The sequence below is a fragment of the Phascolarctos cinereus genome, unplaced genomic scaffold, assembly GCF_003287225.1.
Source record: "Phascolarctos cinereus isolate Bilbo 61053 unplaced genomic scaffold, phaCin_HiC Scaffold_4;HRSCAF=312, whole genome shotgun sequence".
Taxonomy (NCBI): Eukaryota; Metazoa; Chordata; class Mammalia; order Diprotodontia; family Phascolarctidae; genus Phascolarctos; species Phascolarctos cinereus.
In genome coordinates, this window is record NW_027555847.1 from 342,745,057 (window position 1) to 342,769,729 (window position 24,673).

The 24,673-nt window shown below is 35.5% G+C and overlaps 1 pseudogene; it reads left to right on the plus strand.

Annotated features, from left to right (window-relative positions):
- The first annotated feature begins 18,887 nt into the window (after positions 1 to 18,887).
- Positions 18,888 to 19,696, plus strand: LOC110213543 (small ribosomal subunit protein eS1 pseudogene; annotated as a pseudogene).
- The last annotated feature ends 4,977 nt before the right edge of the window (positions 19,697 to 24,673 follow it).

A 24,673-nucleotide genomic window follows, 5' to 3' on the forward strand; every position in this document is an offset into this window, starting at 1 on the left:
ATCAAATACCTTTCAATATTCCTACTAATCATACTAAAAAAAAAAAAACACATCCCAACATGAAAGGACTTCCTTCCCCTATAACATAATGAACAACTAGTCATTCAGTCTCTCCTTAAAGATCTATGATGTGGGGGGAAGCCAGATCCCCCATCTAAGGCAGCCTGTATCTCTTTGGAATCTAATTATTTGGAAATTTGTTTTCTTGATATCAAGCCTTGATTTATATCTTTGAAATTTTCACCCATTTCTCTTGATTGTTTCATCTAGGGCCTGAAAGAAGAAGAAGAATCATTCCAACTCATGGTTCTTCAAATATTTGAAGACAGCTCTCATGTACCTCATGAGACTTCTCTTCTCCAAGCAAACAGTGCCTAGCTATTTCTATTGATCCTCATATTTTTGGACTTAAGGCTCTTTACCACAATGCTTGCCCTCCTGTTGGCTCTCTCCAGCTAATCCATGTTCTTAAACAATGACATTTAGGAACAGACCTGATTTTCCAGATTCAGTTTGACAAGGGCAATTTACAATGTAATTATTTCTTTCCTGTTGCAGGAAACTATGCCTCCTCCAATGTAGCCCAACATCCTAGCATTGTGGGCTGCCCCATCATAATGTTGCTTCATATTTAGTTTTTGGTCCTCTAAAACTCCTAAAGTTTTCAGGCAAATAAACCATATCTCCCCAATAATGTACTTGTGAAATCAATTTGCAAATAAGTCCAAGAATTTGCATTGATACCTCCTACTGAGGTAATTTACATGGATACTTCCTATTAAATTCGGTAAAATGTTCTAGCCTGGCAAGATTTATTTGGATTCTAGCTCTAATACCCTGGGTATTGGATGTTCATTTGCTTTATTCTTAGAAATTAAATGAAGGTTTACTTTGGGTTAAAAAAATCAAATACAAATAATGACCTAGAAACTAAAAGACATTGTAATGACCAAGATTAACTCTTAGGATCCAATTGGAAACAGAGCCAAGATAACAGGGTACAGGCAGCAACACAGATGAACTCCCTCAACATTCCCCTCCAAACAACTTTACAGTAACTCCTCATATCAAGTTTTGGAGCAGCAGAGCCAATAAAAGTCAGAGTGAGAAAATTTTCCAGCTTAAGACAATTTAGGAGATTGGCAGGAGTGGTCTATAATAAGAGGGTTGGGCCCAGGCCTGGAACATGGCAGTAGCACAAGCCATGGGTCTTGAAGGCAGCTACTGAAGAAGAAGAATCAGGAGAAGTAGCAGCTTTGAGAGCTCTCAGCCCAGAAATAGTGAGAGGGTCAGACAATTAGTCAAAAGGGATTACAGACAACTATTTGTTGGCACTGTGTTTAGCTGGAACTGATTGGCAATTCCCAGTTTTGGGTCACAGTTCCAGGGTGGAAGAGATCACTTGTGGCTAGTCAAAAGGGAGCAGGGGCCCTGGTCACAGGTCCAAGATAGAAAGAAGCACCAGAGCTTGCAGCTGCAAAGAAGCAGTTGCTTTTCCTGGGTAAAGATCACAGTGCAGTTCTGGAGAACATTGACCATACCTTTTCCTATGTCACACCAGTGTGGAAGCACTGAAAACTTGGAACTTTCCATAATTAGTTCTGAAAATAGCAACACAAAAAGCCTGGAGCTTGGGACAATGCTTCCCACCCCAAGGTGAGCAGAGATCAACTTTATCATAACATTAAAAGTCAAGAAATAAGCAGGAAAAATGAGCAAAGGACAACATCAACAACAACAACAAAAAGAAACAACTTGACCATAAAAAGCTATTACAGTGACAGCAAAGAACAAGACTTACAAATTCAGAAGACTAGAATGCAAAAAAAAAATATATATATATATATACATACACATATATGTGTGTGTGTATACACATACATATATATACATACATACATACATACATATACATACACATATATACGTATATATATATATACATACATACATACATACATATACATACACATATATACATATATGTATATATATATGTATATATATATATATATATATATATATATATGTATATATATATATATATATATATATATATATATGCAACCAAAGCCTCAAATATGATTATTTGGAGATGATAAAAGGGAGACTGTATTAAGGGAAGCAGTATTCAGAAGCAAAACAGACTTTTTAAGGAGGGATAGGACAAAGAGAGAGAGAGAGAGAGAGAGAGAGAGAGATAAATAGAAGAAAATAAGATGGAGGGAAATGCATAGTTAGTGATAAAAGTGAATGTGGATGGGATGAGCTTATTCATTAAATGGAAGTAGAGAGCAGAATGGATTAGAAACCAGTAACTAACAGTATGCTATGTATAAGCGACACACTTGAAAAACAAATAGTTTGGAGCAGAAACTATTATGCTTTACCTAAAATAAAAAGGCAGGAGTAGCAATCATGAAATGAGACAAAGCAAAAGCAAAGTAGATCTAATTAAAAGTGGCATTCAGAAAAACTACATTTTGCTGAAAGTTACCATAGAAAAGTAACTTCAAGAAAATTACAACATCTTTCTCTGATAAAGGTCTTATTTCTCAAACATATAGGTAACTGAGTCAAATTTATAAACAATAGGAGCCATCCCTTAATTAATAGTTTAAAGATATGAACAGTCAGTTTCAAAAGAAGAAATCAAATCTATTTATAATCATATGAAAATAAAAATGCTCTAAATCATTATTGATTATAGAAATGCAAATTAAACATCTTTATGGTACTACTTTACACCTATTAGAAACAAAAAATGCTGCAGGGGATGACGGAAAATACATACACTAATAATGTGTTGGTGGAGCTGTGAACTGTTCCAACCATTCTGTTTAACAATTTGGAAATATACCAAAGGACTTTAAAACTGTGCTTACTCTTTGATCCAGCAATTCCAGTAGTAGCTCTATATCCCCAAAGATATAAAAGAAAAAGGAAAATGACTTATATGTGTGGAAATGTTTATAGTAATTCTTTTGTAGTGGCAAAGAATTAGAAATTGAGGAAATGTCCATCAACTGGTGAATGTTGAACAAGTTGTAGCATATTAATATGATGGAGGGCTGATGTTCTGTAAGAAATGATGAAGGGTTTTTTTCAGAAAACAAAAACATGACAAGACCTCTATGAATTGATGTAAAGTGAAGGGAGAAGAACCAGGAGATCATTGTGTATACTAAGAGAAATATTTTAATGATGAACAACTGTTAAAGACTTGGCTACTCTTATCAATATGATGATCCAAAACAATTTTAAGGGATTCACAATGAAAAGTACTTATTTAAGTATAGGGGTTTTTTTCTTTTTTTTTTCTTTTTTGGATATGGCTAATATGGAAATATGTTTTGCATGATTTCACATGTGTAACTGATATTATTTTGTTTGCCTTCTCAAGGGGTGAGGGAGGGGTGAGATGAAGGGAAAAATTTGGATCTCAATTTAAACATAAAGAATAAGAAAAGTAGATAAGTTTTTAAAAGAATACATAAATTTCTTTTTAAAAAGTTCAAGTTGCAAGGCTTGAATGGAACACAGAATTACAGTAAAGAAACAAAGATTTGGGGTGGCTAGGTGGCACAATGCATAGAGTACTGGCCCTGGAGTCAGGAGAACTTGAGTTTAAATCTGACCTCAGACAATTGGCACTTCCTAGCCGTGTGACCCTGGGCAAGTACTTAACCCTGATTGCCTCAGAAAAAAAAAATGAAGATTTGATTGCCTCTGGAGGAGGTAGAGAAGGAGGGGTGACTTTCCTGTTTCCTGGAGTTAGGAGATGTAGCCTGTGGGCAGCTCCAGGTCCCCCTGTCCATCTCCTCCCCACATCTTCTCCCCTCCTTCCCTTACCCCTTCCTTCAACCTACCCCTCCTTTCCCTTTCTTTTCTCCCCTCCCCTCACTGATCTCTGAAGGACCCCACTTTATTGATTGATGCATTTGGAAAACATGTGCAGTGTAAAAGACCTGTGAATCTCTCACCTCCAAGAAGGAGGGGGAAAATGTCAACATAATTATATAAGACTTGGAGGGCAAGATATTTTTGACACAACCTCTGAGAACATTTTGGTTACTACAGGCTTGCTCAATGTAGAAACATATCCTCTCTGTGAATGTTCTGGTTACTACAACCTTGTTTTCTGTGGAAACAGCTAGTCTTAGGATACTGAGAAGACAGGATATTTGTAATATGACCCACAGTATTTGATAACATTTTAGCGGCCTCAAGCGTGGTCTCTGTAAAAGCCAATCTTCTTTGAGAAAACTCAGGCCTCTTATCTTGGTCATATTCTGTGAGAAATAGAGGCAAACTAAGGCACACACACACACACACACACCACACACACACACAGAAATGAAGCTGCTATCATAAAATTTTGTTAATTAGAAGTTATTGTAAATTATGTCTGAAATCTGAATTAAAGAATATTTTAATTCAATTTCATTGCTTTTACTCTATGACATTACAAGTTCTTTGCATATTTGTTTCAATAAATAACAAATATATTTGAAAGAAATATACATTTTATATGCTTGGATGTCCAGATAAAAAGAAGAGAATGAACTAAGCAATCTTGGTAACTTTGAAGAAGGGAATTTTAGTTGACTGATGAGATTGGAAGCCAGATTATAAAAGAATGAGAGAAGAGGAAGTAGAAGCAATGAATATATTTTTAAGAGTATGACAGAGAAGGAGGGGAGATATGAGATGATAGCTTGATGTAAGTAGGTCTAATAAAGTTGTTCAAGAACATATGCCTAGAAGTAGAGGAGAAATAAGATGAGATCAATTTATGGCTGAGGTTTGACAAGGGATAGGGGCAAAAGAAGAAGGGTAAAGGTTAGAAGAGTTGGTGACACCTTATAGCTGAACTGTTTAAATATAGGGTCAAGATTAGGAAGGTGAAGTCAGAACAAGAGTAATAGCTTTAGAAAGTAATGAGGAATAGAGAAATTGAAGGTTTTGATGAGGAAAAAAAGTGGGATATGACATCATTTGGAAAAGCTAGGTCTTACAGTAACTAAATGGAAGGATTATGAGAGAATGATGTAAAAGATAAGGGGTAGTTTGTTCACTTTGAAAAACAAAATCCGGAAGGTACATTTGAAAAAATTAGTGATTGGGAGCAATAGAGTGTGGTTAAGAGGGATTGGAATGAGATACTTTGTTCCTAGGGAAAAAAAGAAACAAGCAATATGAATTTACTAGCCATAAGATTATTAGATGGTGGAAGATGAATAATAATAGTCACAGTCTTAGACATATCTGCCTAGATATGTTAATTAAATACAGAGAAGTCAATGAAATTACCAAGTGAGAAAGCAAAAACAGAAAAACAAACAAAGGGAAGGGAAGGGAAGGAATTAGAGGGCAGGGGAAGGGAAAAGAGAAAAGGTTTGAGGATCAAATGTATTAATGGGTGTGATATGGATGATGAACCAGGAAAGGAGATAGATAAAAAAACCTGACAAGTAGGAGAAGAAACAAGAGAGAATAGTGTCACCAAAACCCAGAGAAAAGAGAATATCCAGGTGGAGAAGATGGATAAAAATGATGGTAGCTGAGAAAAGACCATATAATTTGTCAGCAAAGAGGTCACTGGTAGCAGTAGAGAGATGAATTTTACTTGAATGATGAGTTTGAAAGCCAGATTGCAAATAGCTGAGAAGTGAGAAGACAGCAAGTAGAACAGTGGGAATAAACCACTTCTTCCCTAATTGTTTGACTGAGAAGGAAGGAGAAAGACCAGCTATCTGGAGGGGATTTATAGAGGCAAAAGATTTTTTTTAAGGATGGGGAGACATGGATTTGTATTTAAGTAAGACTGAAAGAATCAGTAATTTGGCCAAAAGTGTCTGAGCTAACCCCTATGAGGAAATTAAACTCTTGCCTTGTCCTTTATGTGCATTCATAAAGGTAAAAGAAAAATTTCATGCTATGTAAAAGTTATGTTTTATAAGCAATTTAATAAAAAAGTAGAAAAACTAAATCAGAAAAACTCTGATGTATTTGCTGAATTACATATAGAAAACTCTCTAGAAGAGAAAAAGAATGCCAAGACCAGCATATACGTCAGAATGATTATCCTGGTTATTCATCTGATAACAGCCTATGCATTTGTGCATTAAGGTGTTTGGGTAATGTTTCTAAATAAAATATGAATGCTTGGGCCTGAGACATCATCTGTTGTTACCTCCAAGTCCTGCCATCCTGTCCGTGATGGAAATCAATGATAAATATGTGCATCTAAGAGAAAAAAAGAATCAAAGATTTTAGCAATAATGTTCAAGCTTAGTATCCAGATGTCAAATTGTCACTGATAGCTTAAAGATTAAGAAAAGTGCAAAGTAAAAAAAAAAGAGTACAGAACAAATAACAATTCCAATTTAATTAAATGCATTATTTTGCCTTCCTGTATCTTGGATTTGAGGATAATTGGATTTATAAGGGTTAAAAAGTAATGATTAAGGCACATGGCCTGCTCTTTGAATCCAGTTTCATGATTTTGTTGGCAGTAGTTACTCTACCTTACTGAGGATAGTTGGTCTCTAGAATTGTCTATTATTTTAATAGGCATGTTATTCTCTCAGGGTAGATCTCCTTTGACTACTCCTATATAAATCACTCCACATCAGAAGGAAAGAAAGAAGGGAGTAAGTATTTATATTGTAACTGCTCTTTGCCAAGCAGTGTGCTAAGAACTTGCTTAATTTTATCTCATTTGAGATAGGTATTGTTATTATCACCATTTTACATTTTTAGAAACTGAGGCAAACAGAGGGTAAGTGAATTACACAGGATCACACAACTAGAGGAGGCCAGATATGAACAGCTGATCTTCCTGACTCAAGACCTCCGAGTAAATTAGTCCTAGACCTTTAGTATATATTGATTTTCAAACAGAAAAATTGACCTCTTTTTCAGAATTGTTTTTCCTTACATTATTGTTTTTATAATATAAATTGCTCTTATTTGCTCACTTCAATGAGGATCAGTTTGTGTAAGTCTTCCCATGTTTCTTAAAATTCAATATTTTATTGCACAATTGTATTTTACCAAAGTATATAATACAAAAATTTCCTGAATGATGATCCATAGAGATACAGAGAATAATTAATCAAAGGAGTTCTTTCATCAACTTGATAAGCAACAGGTGGTGACACTTTGGTATTGTGACTGTATCTTCTTATCAAGATCAAAGAAATATTCTTTAACACCTCCAAAGAATGAGCTTCACTAATGCTGGCTAAATTGGTTGGTACCATTATTGTGGGATGAACTATCATGAAAGGACCCAGATTCACTTTATGTTGACCTATAAAAGGGAACAGCCCAAAATGCTGCCTCTCTTTAATTTTTTTTTTCACCCTTCTTCTGAAGAACAAGATCATTGAACTTGGAGTCAGAAAGACCTGAGTCTAAATTCTGTCTCTCTTGTTACTAGCTGCATGACCCTGGGCGAGTAATTTATTTTCTCTCAGGTTCAGTTTCTTCAACTGTTAAATGAGACTAACAACACATATTTCACAGGATTATTATAAGGATAAAATGATATATGCAAATCATTGTATGATTGCTGCTATTATCCTGAGAACACCACAGAGTGAGACTAGAGCTAGGTGAAGGTTGTGGGAGGGCGAAGACAAATGGCACAGGTGGATGGCAAAAAAGGACAATTCCTAGACAATGTTAGGTTTGTGGTTCAGGCCTTAGAGAGGCAGTAAAGTAAACTGTCAACCCACTGGCACCTTTGAAAAAAGAAACCAGGTAGAAAATGGCAAGTTCATGAGAATTTCATCTCTAAGACTTCCAAGATAGACAACCTTAAAATCTTACCTAACCAGAAAAGGCAGATTTTTTAGGCAAGGCGAACTTGAAATTTAGCCACCTACAAAGAAAAGATTTTCTTGAGGAGCATCATAAGTAGAAGAATTTGGAGACTGTACTTTCTATCTAGAAAAGGAAAATTTTCTAGGTAATACCTCTCTTGGTGAAAGAATGAATTTCTAATGTGGGTCACATGGTGCTAGGAAATTTAGTGGCAAAGAACTAAAAGTTATAAGATAAGGAATTAACATATGTTGTCTTTGTAAATCACTGTCTCTATGATTTTTCTAGGTGGTGTGCATCCACTGTGGCAAGGGGTGGGGTAGGAGAATAATAATTCAAAGTGTATTTGCCTTCTGAAGAGAGTGTAAATTACAGGGTGATGCTGAACTTTGGAGGACTTCAGTGTGATTCTAAAACTCACCTATTTTTCATATTTTTCTTGGAGGCTTTGGATGTAGAAGCTTTGACTTTGTTTTTTCTGATTATATATTTTGATCTTTGTTACCAAAAAATGATTCTATGGTCTGACACTTCTTATGAGGTTTGCTCATGATCCCAGCCAATTACTTGAGTTATAAACTCTTGATTAAGGTAGAGGTCTGCTTCCAATGTGGAGAATGTACTTCCCAAACTTTGGGGGTTTGTACAGCTCTTTTCAGAGATATTTCTAGGGACCTGTAAATTTTAAGTTTTTCCGGGGTGGTATGATAAGGGGCAAAGTGTTTACTGCTTTCTTGGCCTGTGCTGTGGTCTATGGGTGACCAAAGCACTCTTTTCTGTCTTGGAACTGTGAGGAAGATTTGTTCTTCACGGCCACTACAAGCTCCACCATGCCCGTGCTCCTCCTCACCCTAGGACTGCCCCTCAGAACTGTGACACAGATCCAAGCACAGTCAAAGCAAGAGATTCCTGCCTCAGCACTGGCAAAGAGATCCCTGCAATCCTCCTCTGATCAGCCACTGGATTCCCCCTCAGTCTGTGGGCCAGAAGCTCGGGAGGTAGCCACCTCCCTGAGGCCATACTAGTTTGGGAACTGAGGATGAGATCTAGCTTCTCTCTCACCACAGAAACAAACTTTTCCCATTGACCTTCTAAGTTGTCTTTGGCTTTCGTGGGTTGAGAGGTCTGGAAACTGCCACAGCTGCCTGTGATTCAGTCCTCTGAGGCCTGCTCCAGGTTCACTGCAGCCTGCACATCCAGGCTGCACTGTGCTCCTCTCTCTGCCTGGCACGATATACCTTTCTGATCAACCATCCACGGTTATCTTGGGCTGGAAATTTGTTTCACTCTGTCTTTTTGGGGGTTCTGCTGCTTTAGAATTTGTTTAGAGCCATTTTTATAGGTATTTGGAGGGGTTTGGGGGAGAGCTCAAGCAAGTCACTGCTTTCACCCCACCGTCTTAGCCCTTTTAAAACCTCCCCTGCAATGGCTTAGAACACATGCCAAACCAAATTCTGATCAGGAAAACCAAGAAAAAGTAACAGTGAGTGATATTTTTTTTTCCAGCCCAGGACAGCTTAAGAAAATAGACAGAGGGGTCTATGGAAACTGGTGTGGGGACTGACCAGGTGTAAATGCAATAGCTGCATGGCCACAAATAGCAGTGAGCTGTGATGACAACAGTCTCCTGACAGCAATGGAGAGCATCTTAGAGCCTAGACATGGCAAAGGGAGGGAACACCTGGGCAGAAAGACAATCTAGGGGATGATTTTATTAGCACTGGGAGCAGGAACAAGTGCCATCTGGCAGCTCTGTTGTGTATTACCCATACCATAGTCACAATTCCAGGGCAGAAAGGAATATTCATGGTTGTGGAAGAGCAAGACCTACCTGTGTAAGGATAGAGGGAAAAAGTTCCAGAAACATAACTGTGTGGCTCTGAGCCCAAGAGTAGAGAAGCAAAATCTATCATAATCTTTAGTCACAAAAACATGTAAAAACGCTAATTTTTTTTGTTTACATATAAACGAGAAAGAATGAAAATATAAATTAAATGTTAATTTTTTTAAACTAAAAAGTAAATGAACAGGTTGGTGGTAAAAAGATATAGAAAAAGTACTAATGAGAATGACTTCTTAAAATCAGAATTGGTCAAATGGTAAAAGAGATACAAAGCTCACTGAACAAAATAATTCCTTGAAAATGAGAATTGGCCAAGTAGAACCTAATAACTCCATCAGACATCAAGACGCAGTAAAATCAAATCAAAAGGTTGGGAAAATGTGAAATATCTCAAAGAAAAAATTGACTTGGAAAAAAGATTTAAGAGATAAATTAAGACTCATTGGACTAATTGAAGGTCAAGAGCAGGAAAAAAAAATACCCTAGAAATCATATTTCAAGACAGTGGTGATAAAAAACTGACTAGATAACCTAGAGCCAGATGGAAAAATCAAAAACTAAAAGAATTCACAGTCACCTCCTGAAAGAAATCCCAAATTAATGAATATTATAGCCAAAATCTAGAACTCCAAGGTGAAGAAGAAAATATTACTGGCAGCCAAAAAGAAAGAATTCACACATGAAGGAACCACACTAAGGGTCACACAAGATTTAATAGCTACAGCTCAAAGAAACAAAAGGATTGGAATGTAAAATTCTACTAAGAACAGAAACTATAGCTAAAACCAAGAGTAGCCTACCCTACAAAATTCTGTATAATCATAAGAATAAATGCATAAAATAAAGAACAATAAATGGATTTTTTCTTAAAATTGTTATTTTTCAGTCATTTCTGACTCTTTGTGACCCTATTTTTGTTTTCCTTGACAAAGATATTAAAGTGGTTTGTAATTTCCTTCTTCAGTTTATTTTACAGATAGGGAAACTGAAGAAACAGGGCTAGGTAACCTGCCCATCCAGCTAGTAAGTATCTGAAGCTGGATTTGAACTCACAAAGATAAGTCTATCTGACTCCAGATCTAACACTCTATTAACTGTGCCACTTAGCTGCCCAAAATGATAAGTGGTATCTATCTAAATCCAAAAGTAAGCATTGTCTATGTTGGGGACAAGCTAGAATTTTTTTTTCCATTAAGATCAGGAGTGAAGCAGGAATGTCCATTATCACCATAATTATGTAATATTGTTTAAGAGCTGTCAGCTATAACAATAAGAATATAAATAGAAGGTATAGACATAGGCCCTGAGAGGGGCGGGGAACATCGCTTTTTGCATATGACATAATTATTTAATTAGAGAGGCCTAGAGAGCAAACAAAAGAACTAGTCAAAATAATTAAGAACTTCAGCAAAGCCACAGGATCTAAAATAAACCAACGTAAATAATTAGCATTTTTGCATGTTAACAACAAATCACAGCAAGAAGAGATAAGAAAAAAAAATTCTACTGAAAATAACTACAGATAGCATAAAATACTTGCTAATACACCTATGGGAACTACATGAAGACAATTACAAAACATAAATGAAGACAGCTATAAATAATTGGAAAATATTATTTGCTAATGAATAAGCAGAAACAATGCAAAATGACAGTATTACCTAAACTAATTTAATTGTTTAGTGCCATGTTGATTAAACTGCATATGAGTTGCCTTACAGATCTAGGAAAAAAATAATTATAAAATGAACTAGAAGAACTAATGATTGGGGCAGCTGGGTGGCACAGTGAATAGAGCACTGGCCCTGAAGTCAGGAGGACCTGAGTTCAAATCTGGCCTCAGATCAAACTCTTGACACTAGCCATGTGACTCTGGGCAAGTCATTTAACACCAATTGCCTAAAAAAAAAAAAAAGAACTAATGATCAGAAATATCAAGGGAATAAAGAGAAAAAAATGCAGAGTTAAGAGGTCTAGAAGTATCAAATCTCAAAGTATACTACAAAGCTGTAATCATGAAAACAATTTGGTAGTGGATAAGAAACAGTGGTTTGTCAATGAAACAAATTAGGTGTGAATGAAGAAATCTAGAATAAATTCAATGAAACAGAAACAAATGAGCAGATTAACCTACTGTTTGATAAACACAATATCCCAGCTATTTGGGAATGAACTCACTATTTGAATTAAACTACTAAGAAAACTAGAAGTCAGTCTCTCAGAAATTGGGCATAAACCAACATCTCATACCGTATAACAAGATGAACTCACAATAGGTATATGATTTATCATAAGCAAATTAGTGAAACATAAAAGAAGAAATTGCTATGTAGATTCATGAATAGGGGAAGAGTTAATGACCAGACAAAAGACAGACAGTCTCATAAGAGATAAAATGGATAATTCTGATTACTTAAAAGTAAAAAGAAAAAAAGGTTTTGCACAAATAAAACCAATACAACTAAAATTAAAGGGGGAAAAAAGGAAATTTGGAGGAAAATCTTTGCATCAAGTTTCTCTAACAAAAATCTCATTTCACAAATACAAAGGGGACTGAGAGAAATTCATATGAATAAGAGCCATCTTCAACCAATTAAAAGTGAAGGACATGAACCAGCATTTTTCAGAGGAAGAAATCAAAACTATCAATAGTCACAAAAAGCTCTAAATAACTGATTAGAGAAATACAAATTAAAACAACTCTGAGGTACCACATCAAACTCATTTTATGGGCTAAGATGACAGAAAAGTAAAATTGCAAATGCTGGAAAAGATATGGGAAAACAAGTATACTAATACAATAATCCATTGTTAGTGTATCTATGAAGTTGTCCAACAATTCTGGAAAGCAATTTGGAACTATGCTCAAAAATTATTTAACTATGCATGCCTTTGAGCTCACAGTACTGCTATTAGGTTTATATTCCAAATATATTAGAAAAAAAAGAAAAAGATCCATATTTTAGCAACTCTTTTTGTTTTGGCAAGGAATTCAAAACTGAGGGGATGACCATCAGTTGGGGAATAGCTCAACAAGTTAATGTATTTGAATATGATTGTGTTGCAAGAAATGATGAAGGGGATGGATTCATAGAAACCTAAAAAGAAATTTATAAACAGAAGCAAAGTAAAGTGAGCAGAACCAGGAAAACAATTTACACGGTAACAGCAATAGTTGAAAGATAATCTCCTGTGAAAAACTTAGTAACTCTGATCAACATGATTCACCACAGCTCCAAAGGACTCATGTTGAAAAATGTTGTTCACCTATCCACCTACAGATAGTGAACTGATTGACAAATTAAAGCATTTTTTTCTCTTTCTTTTTTCTCTCTTTTTCTTTTTTAACATGGATAATGTGGAAATACAAACTTCATATGTGAAATTGTTTTTGTACATATTTGTTTGATTTTTGTCTACCTCATTAGATTGTGAGCTCCTTGAAGGCAGGGGCTGTCTTTGTACTGTTTGTATCTGCAGCATGTAGCACAGTTTCTGACAGATTGTAGATACTTAATAAGTGTTGATTGAGTGATTGGCAGTCTCGGTTTCCTTTCAGCTTGAAACTTTTGATCCTGTGTCTTTACTACCCTTTCAATCATGGGATGCACTAGAAAAACAGGAAAATTATTTGTACTTTTATGAGTTACTGCGAATCCTTTATCTGTTTTGATCTATGATTTTATATTGGTTTTTTCCCCTTTCCCTATAGAAATCCTGTAACCAATTAATGAATTGTTGCCTTACTCACTTCTATGGTAACTGTAGGGTATTTTTAAAAAATATCTGTGGAAGCCTAAATATGAGCTATATCCTGAGCCTTCCGAAAGTAGTCTCTGGATAGGGACATTATGAGTTAAAGAGGCAGTAGTGTTTAGTGGGAAGCCTCCAAAACCATATCCAAATAAACTTAGAGCAATGGAGTACAGTTTCAAGAGTTATTGAATCATTGATGAGTTCATTATTCCTTCACTTTTAAATCTCCCAAGAAGTCAGGGTTTGGTGTTGAAAGCAGACATGGGTCCCACTTACTTGTCATTCCCTTGAAAAGGGGGAATGAACCTTAGTAAAATAGTATATCACCATTGGACTCCAAAACCCTGCATTCTATTGCATTCCATGCAACTCTCACAACTTATAATTGAATACATCATGCAGCATTTTCTATTTGCTACCCTCCTCCCATTAACTGTACACAAAATAAGATTACTTGCACATCCCTGAAGCTATTTCTTTGAATTTTGAGTGTCATCCTCCAATGATATTTAAAATGGAGGTTTAAGCCTTGGGCAAGGTTTTCTAGTATTAAATTCTATGTGAATTACATTCTTTAGAAACTGCTTAGTGTCAAAAGAAGGTGGCAGCAGATTAACATCAAAGATTACCAAATGCCACCAATGATTCTAGCAGTGCAATAAATAAGAAAAGCCCCCAATTCCACAGAATATTTTGAGGAAAACTTTAGAATCATCATCTGCAGCCTGCCACCCCCAGATTTATGACCAAAATAGCAAGTAGTACCTTCTCCTCTTAAATAAGAACAAAGCTGTAAGAGTGGGTACAGGAAGAAAGATATAGATAGCTGCATGGGGGCAAATACTGCAATTTTCCTTCTCAAGCACAAAATAAATTTGCCTTGGGAATTCAAAACTACATCTACCACTACTCTCTCTACTTTTTATTAGCTATTTAAGTCTTATTTGTTCAAGAAGGTGACTGAATATTATTTAGTTTTATATAGCTCCTAATATTATACTTTCTAAATGATCAGTAAAAACTGATTTGATGCTGAACATCCTAGGACATAGTAGAACATGACTTTATAGGCATAGCAAACCCACCCTGCTCATATTACAGATGAGGAAATTAAGTGCTAGAGAAGCTAAGTCATTTGCCCAGTTACACTTCATCAGTAAGTGTGACCCTAAGTCCTTTGACTCCAATGTCACTGGCATTGCTATCCTGCTTCCTTCTTTGGGCCATCCTCATTTTACTCAAATCAAATATGGAGTTGCTTGCTGGGTTGATGGTATTGATGAATTGCATAAGGCTCTCCCAGGGGTTTTTTAAGGGTCCTTCTACCAGTATTTTCTATTCCTTGTATTAGTTCAATAGATGGTTCCAAAGTGCTTGCTTGGAGAGAACTTTGGGGTTACCAAGAATAATTACTCCATACCTAAAAAACATAGTAAAAAAATCCACCATTTAGGGCAGAAAATTGGGACACAAAAAGATTTTTAAAAACCACATGCTCTCTTATCAATATAGGAATACCCACAAGATAAAGTTACAGTGCACAGATTAAAATTCAAATCAATAGGAGAATAATTTTACAGAAATATATTAAAACTATTCCATTTCTTCTCTGGGAAGCCTAGCCAAGCATATTTCTATCAACATGTTAATTTGCAGTAATCTCAACTTACTAATTTTTCCTTTCCTTTTCAAGCTCTACCTTCAGTTTTCATAGGATTTAGACCCAGCTAGGTTCACACTGTCACATATATTTAGGAAGGATTGGACTTTAGAAATACTCTAATCTAAGGTCCTCACATTATAAATGAAAAAACTGAGGCACAGAGAAATAATACCGCAAAATAAAAAAGCATTTAGAATTAGGAGATATGGGTTTGAATAATGGCCAAGTCACCCAACCACTCTGACCCTCAGTTTCTTCATTTGCAGAGTGAAGATAATTATATGTGAATATCTAACTACCTCACAAAGCTTTTGTGAGGAAGGCACATTGGAAATCTTATAATGTAAAAGAAATATGACTTCTTTCAATGTATTGTTTGAGGTCACACAGATTCTTTTAAAATATTATAATTCAGGAGCAAATTAATTTTCAAAATATATTTGTTCTTGGAAAGTTCTAAATCAAATCCAATTTCTTCTTTTGTTTATGTTCTCATCTCATAGAGGCTTATTTTCCTCTTTTTATTTCTTTTCCACTACAATGGTTCCTTATATTGTACACAACACATCTTCTGCTGCACTTCCCATCTACCCACCGAGCTGTCCTGGTAGCTTATTCTCTTTTATCTCATCTGTCCCTTTAATTCACTTTAGGCTGATTGTATCACCTACCAACAGCAGTAGATGAGCCATCCTTCCCAATCCAGACCCCTCACATGCCTTGACACTATTGATCTCTGGATCAACATCAGTTTAAGAAAGGTAATTTTAGTAAGGGATGTCAAATCAATAATGGAATGATCTCACCTTTGTTGATTCACACTCTTATCTTACATCATCTAAGAAGTGTTTCTCAGTCACAACTTGTAATGTGAATGTTTGAATATGAAGGATTTAGGTAGAACATCTATTAAAGTGATAAATGACTATTAGTTCATATATCCACATTAAGTGATCTTGATAAGTCTGTTCTCCAAAGGGATTCGGCAACATCATTTAACATTACACATTTGAGTGCATTATTTCAGCACAGTTAGTGGTATTTTAACTGAGATTCCAGATAAATTTGCATTATACATTCCTAAAAAAAACATTTTGGGAGAATTTTTTCTTCTTCTTTAAAAATCAGGAATGCCACAAGGTTTTGTTGCCGTAGATATGGTTTGATTTTGATTGTGTCAGGTATAACTGCTTTACAAAACTGATAACCTCTCACAAAATCCTCAATTAAATACTTTTCCCCGTTAGCATATGTTGTCATTTCAGAGATTTTTATTATCATTTCTGATTTATTTTCAATTGGCAGTAGTTCTGAATTTTCAAATTTAAGTTTCTTTTCCAAAATCTATTCTATCCAAATTAAGATGTTTAAAAAAAGAAACTATATGCATGGGGCCGGGGACTTACTTTACTTATTTTTAGTTCTCCACATTCACTTCCATAAGATTTTGAGTTCCAAATTTTTACCCTTCCCTTCCCTACCCTCACCTCAAGATGGCATGTAATTTCATATAGGCTCTCTATATACATTCATAATAAACATATTTTCTCATTAGTCATGATGTAAAGAAGAGTTAGAACCAATGGGAGAAACCACAAGAAAGAAGAAATGAACCAAAACAAAACAAAAAAAAGAGAGAGAGAGCAAATAGTTTGCTTCGATCTGCACTCATACTCCATAGTTCTTTTATTCTGGATGTGGACAGAAGTCATTTATTGTGGACAATGTTCTCCTGGTTCAGCTCACTTCACTCAGCATCAGTTCATGTGAGTCTTTCCTGGTTTTTTTCTGAAGTCCACCTGCTCATCATTTCTCACGGAACAATAGTATTCCATTACATTCATATACCACAACTTGTTCAGCCATTCCCCAATTGTTGGGCATCCTCTTAATTTCCAATTCTTTGCCACTACAAAAAGAAAAGCTAAAAATATTTTGTACATGTGGATCCTGTACCTCAGAGTTGTTTTGATTTGCATTTCTCTCATCAATAGTGATTTAGAGTACTTTTTCATATAACTATAGATAGTATTAATTTCTTCCTCTGAAAACTAGCTGTTCATATCATTTGACCATTTATCAATTGGGAAATGGCTTGTATTCTTATAAATTTGACTTAGTTTCTTATATATTTTTGGAAATGAGACCTTTATCACAGACACTGGCAGCAACAATTTTTTTTCCAGCTTTCTGCTTTCCTTCTAATCTTGGTTGCATTAGCTTTGTTTATGCAAAAACTTTTCAATTTTTATGTAATCAAAATTATCCATGCTGCTTTTCACAATGTTCTCTGTCTGTTGTTTGGTCATAAATTCTTCAATTCTCCATAAATCTGACAGCTAAATTATTCCTTGCTCACCTAGTTTGCTTATAATATCAGCCCTTATACCTAAATTGTGTACTCATTTAGACTTTATCTTGGTATAGGGTGTAAGATGTTAGTCTATGCCTAGTTTTTGCCATGCTGTTTTCCAGTTTTCCTTCCAATTTTTCTTAAATAGTGAGTTCTTATCCCAGAAGCTAGAGGCTTTGAGTTGATTAAACAGTAGATTTCTGTAGCCAAATTTTGTATTCAGCTCTGGACTTTTCACCAGGAATATTTGAAAATCATCAATTTCATTGAATATTCATTTTTCTCCTGAAGAATTATACTCAGTGGGAGGTTAGGGGGCAGAGACAAGATGGCAGAGTAAAAGCAGTGACTTGCTTGAGCTCTCTCCCAAACCCCTCCAAATACCTATAAAAATGGCTCTAAACAAATTCTAAAGCAGCAGAACCCACAAAAAGACAGAGTGAAACACATTTCCAGCCCAAGACAACCTGGATAGTTAATCAGAAAGGTATATCTCACCAGGTTGGAAGAGGAGCGCAGTTCGGTGTGGTCACACAGGCCACTGCAAACCTGAAGCAGGCCTCAGAGGACTGAATCTCAGGCAGAGGTGGCTGTTTCCAGACTTCTCAACTCAAGAAAGCCAAAGACAACTTAGAAGATCATTGGGAAAAGTCTGTGTCTGTGTTGAGAGAGAGAGAAGAGAAGTGGTCTCAGCTCCAGTTCCCAAGCTTGGCCCTGGGGCAGTGGATGCCTCCTGAGCTTCAGACCCATAGACTTAGGGGAAATCAAGTGGCTGATCAGAGAGGGATTGCAGGGATCTCTCTGCTTTGCCTATGCTTGCATCTTGGTCACAGTTATAGGTGGTGGTCTTGGGCGAGGAGGAGTGCTGGCCTGGTAGAGCTTGTAGTGGCTGTACAGAGAATATCCTCAGAGTTGCAAGACAGATAAGAGTGCTTGTGGTCACTCATAGACCTGAGCATGGACCAGGAATGAAGTAAATACCTCACCCTTGATCATAGCACCTTGGAAGAATTGGAAATTTACAGGTCCCTGGAAGTATCTCTGAAAACAGCTGCTCAAAACCCCTGAAGCTTGGGACAGTACATTCTCCACACTGGAAACAGACTTCTACCTTAACAAAGAGTTTATAACTCAAGTAATTGGCTGGGAACATGAGAAAGTAGCACAAAAAGAGTCAGACTATATTATCTTACTTTGGTGACAAAGAAGATCAAAACATACAAACAGAACAAGACAACAAAGCCAAAGCTCCTACATCCAAAGCCTCCAAGAAAAAAATGAATTCGTCCCAGGCCATGGAAGAGCTCAAAAATGATTTTGAGAAGCAAGTAAGAGAAGTAGAGGAAAAACTTAGAGTGATACTAACGGAGGCCCAAAAAAATACTGAAGAAAATAACATCTTAAAAAATGGTCTAGCTGTTTGCTTTCAGAGTGGGATCATGGCAGTGGGCAAGGACAAGCGCCTCACCAAAGGCAGCAAAAAAGAAGTCAAGAAGAAAGTGGTTGATCCATTTTCAAAGAAGGACTGGTGTAATGTAAAAGCACCAGCTATGTTCAACATTTGCAATATTGGCAAGACACTGTTTACAAAAACCCAAGGAACAAAAATTGTCTCTGATGGTGTCAAGGGTTGAGTTTTTGAAGTGAGTCTTGCTGATATGCAGAATGATGAGGTTGCTTTCTGCAAATTCAAGTTAATTACTGAAGATGTTTAGGGTAAAAACTGTTTGACTAATTTCCATCGAATAAATGTTACCCAGGACAAGATGTGCTTCATGGTCAAAAAGTGTCAGACTGTGATTGAAGCCATGATGTCAAAAATGACCATGATGTCAAAACTACCGATGGGTACTTGCTCCACCTCTTTTGTGTTGATTTTACCAAAAAGCTCAATGACCAGATCCATAAGATCTCTTATGCCCAGCACCAACAGTCCCATCAAATTCATAAGAAAATGATGGAAATCATGACCCAAGGGGTGCAGGCAAATGACTTGAAAGGAGTTGCTAATAAACTAATTCCAGACAGCATTGGAAAAGACATAGAAAAGTCTTGCCAGTCCATTTACCCTCTCCATGATGCATTTGTCCAAAAAGTAAAGATGCTCAAGAACCACAAATTTGAATTGAGAAAGCTAATGGAACTGCATGGTGTAGTTGGTGGCTCTGGTAAACCTTCAGGAGATGAAACAGGCATAAAAATAGAAAGGGCTGATGGCTATGAACCACCAGTTCAAGAATCTGTCTAAGAACTTTCAGAGATTGAAAAACAAAAAAATTATCATTGTGAAAAAAAAAGCCTAACCCAAATGGCAAAAGAGGTCCAAAAAGCCAATGAGGAGAAGAATGCCCTAAAAAGAAAAATTGGCTAACTGGAAAAAGAAATCCAAAAGCTTACTGAAGAAAATACTTCCTTAAAAATTAGAAGAGAGAACTTGGAAGCTAGTGACAATTTGAGAAATCAAAGCACTGTAACACTAATCCAAAAGAATGAAAAAAATAGAAGAGAATGTGAAATATCTCATTGGAAAAACAACTGACCTGGAAAATAGATCCAGGAGAGAGAACTTAAAAATTATTTGACTATCTTAAAGCCATGATCAAAAAAAGAGCCCAGACATCATCTTTTAAGAAATTATAAAGGAAAACTGCCCTGATATTTTAGAACCAGAGGGCAAAATAGAAATTGAAAGAATCCACCAATCACCTCCTGAAAGAGATCCCCAAAGGAAAACTCCTAGGAATATTGTAGCCAAATTTCAGAGTTCCAAGTTCAAGGAGAAAATATTGCAAGCAGCCAGAAAGAAATAATTCAAGTATTGTGGAAACACAGTCAGGATAACACAAGATTTAGCAGCTTCTACATTAAGGGGCCAAAGGGCATGGAGTATGATATTCCAGAGGGCAAAGGAGACAGGATTACAACCAAGAATCACCTACCCAGCAAAACTGTGTATAATCCTTCAGGGCAAAAAAATGGTCTTTCAATGAAATAGGGGACATTCAAGCATTCCTGAGGAAAAGACTAGAGTTGAATATATAAAATTTGACTTTCAAATAGAAGACTCAAGTGAAACATGGAAGAGGTAAACAAAAAAGAGAAATCATAAGAGACTTGTTAAGGTTGAACTGTTTACATTCCTGCCCGGAAAGATGGTATTTGTAACTCATGAGTCCTTTGCCAGTACTAGGGTAGTGGGAAGGGGAAAAAAAATTATATGTATGTATAGATAGATAGATAGATAGATAGATAGATAGATAGAAGGCACAGGGTGAGTTGAAGAAGAAGGGTGATATCTGGAAAATAAAATTAAGGGGTGAGAGAGGATTATACTGGGAGAAGGAGAAAGGTAGAGATAGATTGTGGTAAATTATATCACATGAAACAGACAAGAAAAGGCTTTTATAGTGAAGGGGAAATGGGGGAAGGTGAGAGGGAATGACAGAATCTTATCCTCACAGGATTTGGCTTAAGGAGGGAATAACATACACAATGGGGTATGGAAATCTATCTTACCCTACAGTAAAATAATGTCTCATAGTCATTAGCTTCCACATGACCAACACTAATTTTTAAGGAATTATTTTCTTCATTGAGCTTTTGTACCCTTTGTTCATTTGCCTAATTCTACCTTTTAAGGAGCTGTTTTGTTCAGTGAATTTTTGCACCCCTTTTTCCTTTTGACCAATTCTGCTTTTTAAGGAGTTCTACTCTTTAGTGATTTTTTTATGTCTTTTCCCATTTGGCCAATTCCACTTTTCAAGGCATTCTTCTCTTCATTAGATTTTTGTGTTTGCTTCTTTTGCCATTTGGCACATTCTGGTTTTCAAGTTGTCATTTTCTTCAGTGTTTTTACACCTCTTTTACCAAGCTGCTGATTCATTTTCATGATTTTCTTCCATCACTCTCATTTTGTTCCCATTTTTTTCTTTTATTTATTTCAGTCTTTTGACTTTATTTTACTTTTTCTTGATGTTTCATGGAGTCAATAGTTTGCACTTAACCAATTCTAATTTTTAAGGAGTGATTTTCTTCAGTGAGTTTTTATACCTCTTTTACCATTTTACTAAAATTTTAAGGAGTTATTTTCTGCAGTATTTTTATGCCTGTTTTGCCAATTTGTTAATTTTCTTTTCATAATTCTCTTACATTACTGTCATTTATTTTCTCATTTCCCCCTCTACTTCTCTTATTTGACTTTCAAAATCACTTTTTGCTATTTTAAAAATCTTTTTTTAGCTCTTCTAGGAATTCTTGTTTGGACTTGTGTCCAATCTTAATTTTTTATGGCTTTGTTCATAAATGTTTGAGTTTGTGTCTTGAGCTTCCCTTTCACCATAATGTATTTTTTGTGGCCAGGCTTTTTTTTTTTATTTGCTCATTTTTTCTAGCCTATTTCATTATATTGGAGTTTATATTAGAGTTGCTCTCCATTCATCTTTGCAGTTTTAGTTACAGGAGGATGTCTGGGCTGTTCTAATTGTCATTAACTGCTGATTTCAAAACCAGGTCTTAGAGCCCATAAGTTTCCAGAGCTTCTAAAGTAGTGTGTTTTGAGAATAATTCTGTTGACTGCTTCTGGTTTGCATGCTGGCCCTTAACCACCTCCTTTTAACCATGGAACTGTGGCTCAGAATTGGGTAATAGGAAAGGTTACTACAAAATTCCCTTTCTATCCTTGGATATTGGGCACTTTCAGTGTGATTATTACTGCTTCTCCAGCCACCATCCCAAAGCCTAAAGCTAAGGATATTTCTTCTGTGTCACTCTTCTGGCCAGCTCCAGTCTCAGTGTTCTGTTTTCCTAAGCTTTCTTGGGCTAGAAAAATCACACATCCTGATTTTTTGTGTCATTTTTTTCCATTGAAAATTCATTTTTGGTGTTCTTTTAAAAGTTGTTTAAAGGGATATATTAGAGAGCTCAGGGAAAAAAAGTGCATTTCAGTCTACCATCTTGGCTTTGCCCCTTGCTCCTGGCATTTTGAGGGTTGTCATTCATGCCTATTATTCTCTCCCTTCTTGTACCCATCTCCTGGACTCAAAATTCTGACTAAAATGAAAAGCGATCATTTTTCTTCTGGTATTATCTCTATTTATTATTTAGAAATAACCTACAGATATGAAATAACATAGATCTGAAATGCAATTTCTTTCTTTCTCTTCTAATTCATTTACTATGTCATTCTATTATGTCTAAGTCACATACCTACTTGGAGCTTATACTGGTATATGTTGTCAGTCAATACCTAGTTTCTTACAGACTACTTTCCCTTTTTCTCATAAGATTTTTTCAAATGACAAATTCATAAACCATTATCCAAGCTTTTTGAGTTTGCCAACTAAGAGGCATCTTGCATAGGACATTGGACTTAAAGTTGAAAAGAACTGAGTTTGAATTCTGCCTCAGGCCCTGCAGTGGTATATCCCCAGGCAAGTTACTTATTCTCTCTGTGTCTCAATTTTCTCATCTGTAAAATGAGGATGTTAATTGTACTTTTCTCACAGTATTAGTACATCAAATAAGAAAATATGAAAAGCAAAATTTAAAAGAATTGCAAAATTTAAAGTACCATATAAATGATGTGGCTGCTGCTGGCATTGCTACTACTACCACCACCACCACCACCACTACTACTGCTACTACAACAACTTCTTCTTCTTCTTCTTCTTCTTCTTCTTCTTCTTCTTCTTCTTCTTCTTCTTCTTCTTCTTCTTCTTCTTCTTCTTCTACTACCATTAATTGTTTCAGCTAGTTTTTAGTTGATTTCTTAGAGTTCTCTAAATATACCATTACATCTATGAAGAGTGATATTTTCCCCTCATTGCCTATTTTTATTTCTTCAATTTCTTTTCTTTTTTTATTGCTATACTAGATTTCCCATATAATATTAAATAATAGCGGCAATAATGGACACGCTTGTTTCACTACTGATCATATTGGCTTCAAATTTATCCCTATTACAGATAATGCTTTTTCTTGATTTTAGATAGCTACAATTTATCATTTAAGGAAAAAGCTCCACTAATTCATTTGCTTTCTAATATTTTAAAAGGAAAAGGTGCTTTACTATGTGAAAGCCTTTTCTGCACCTATTGATATCATCATATGATTTTTTTTTGCTATTAGTATCATTAATTATGTTGAGAATTTCCCTAATAGTAAACCAGCCCTGCATCTCTGCTATAAATCCCACTTGGTCATAGTGTATAATCTTTGTGATATATTGCTGTACTTTCTTTGCTAGTATTTTATTTAAAATTTTGCTTCAGTATTTATTAAGGGTATTGGTTTATAGTTTTCTTTCTCTATTTTCACTTTCCCTGGTTTAGGTATCATAACCATATTTGTATCATAAAAGGAATTTGGTAGGAGTCCTTTACTTTTTTTTTTCTCAAATAGGTTACATAATATTGGGATTAATTGTTCTTTAAATATTTGTTAGAATTCAATTGTGAATCCATCTTGTCCTGGAAATTTTTTTTTTTAGGCAACTCATTGATGGCTTTTTAAATTTCTTTTTCTAAGATAGGATTATTTAATTATTGTATTTCCTTTTCTATTAATCTAGGCAGCTTATATTTTTGTAAATATTCATCCCTTATACTTAGATTGCCAGTTTTACTGGCATATGATTGGGCTAAATATCCCCTAATAGTTGCTTTAATTTCATCTTCATTTGGAGGTGTATTTACCTTTTTAATTTTTGACAATGGTGATTTCATTTTCTTCTTGTTTAAATCAAATTTACCAAGATTTCATCTATTTTACTAGTTTTATCATACAACTAGATCCTACGTTTTATCTATTTTTTTCAATGATTTTTTACTTTCAATTTTCTTAATTTCTGCTTTAATTTTTAAGATTTCTCTGACTTCTAAAAATATTTTTTTTGAGCTTTCCTAGGGCCTGGGACTAAACCACGTTTTTATTTGGGACTTTGTCTGTAGCTTCTTTAATTTCATTGTCTTCTTCTGAGTTTCTGTTTTGATCTTCTGTGTAACCCTATTAATTTGTGATAGTCAGGTTCTTTTACTTATTTATTTATTTATTTTATTCTTGAGTTTTGCTCATTTCCCCAGCTTATTTCTTGATTTTTCACTTCATATTAAAGTTGGGCTCTGATTCTGGAGTGGAAAGGAAGCTGTCAGTCCCTTTAGATTTTTCATGCTGCTGTTTCCAGAGCTAGTTCTTGACATCAGTAAGTTTTCAATTCTTCCAAGGTCGT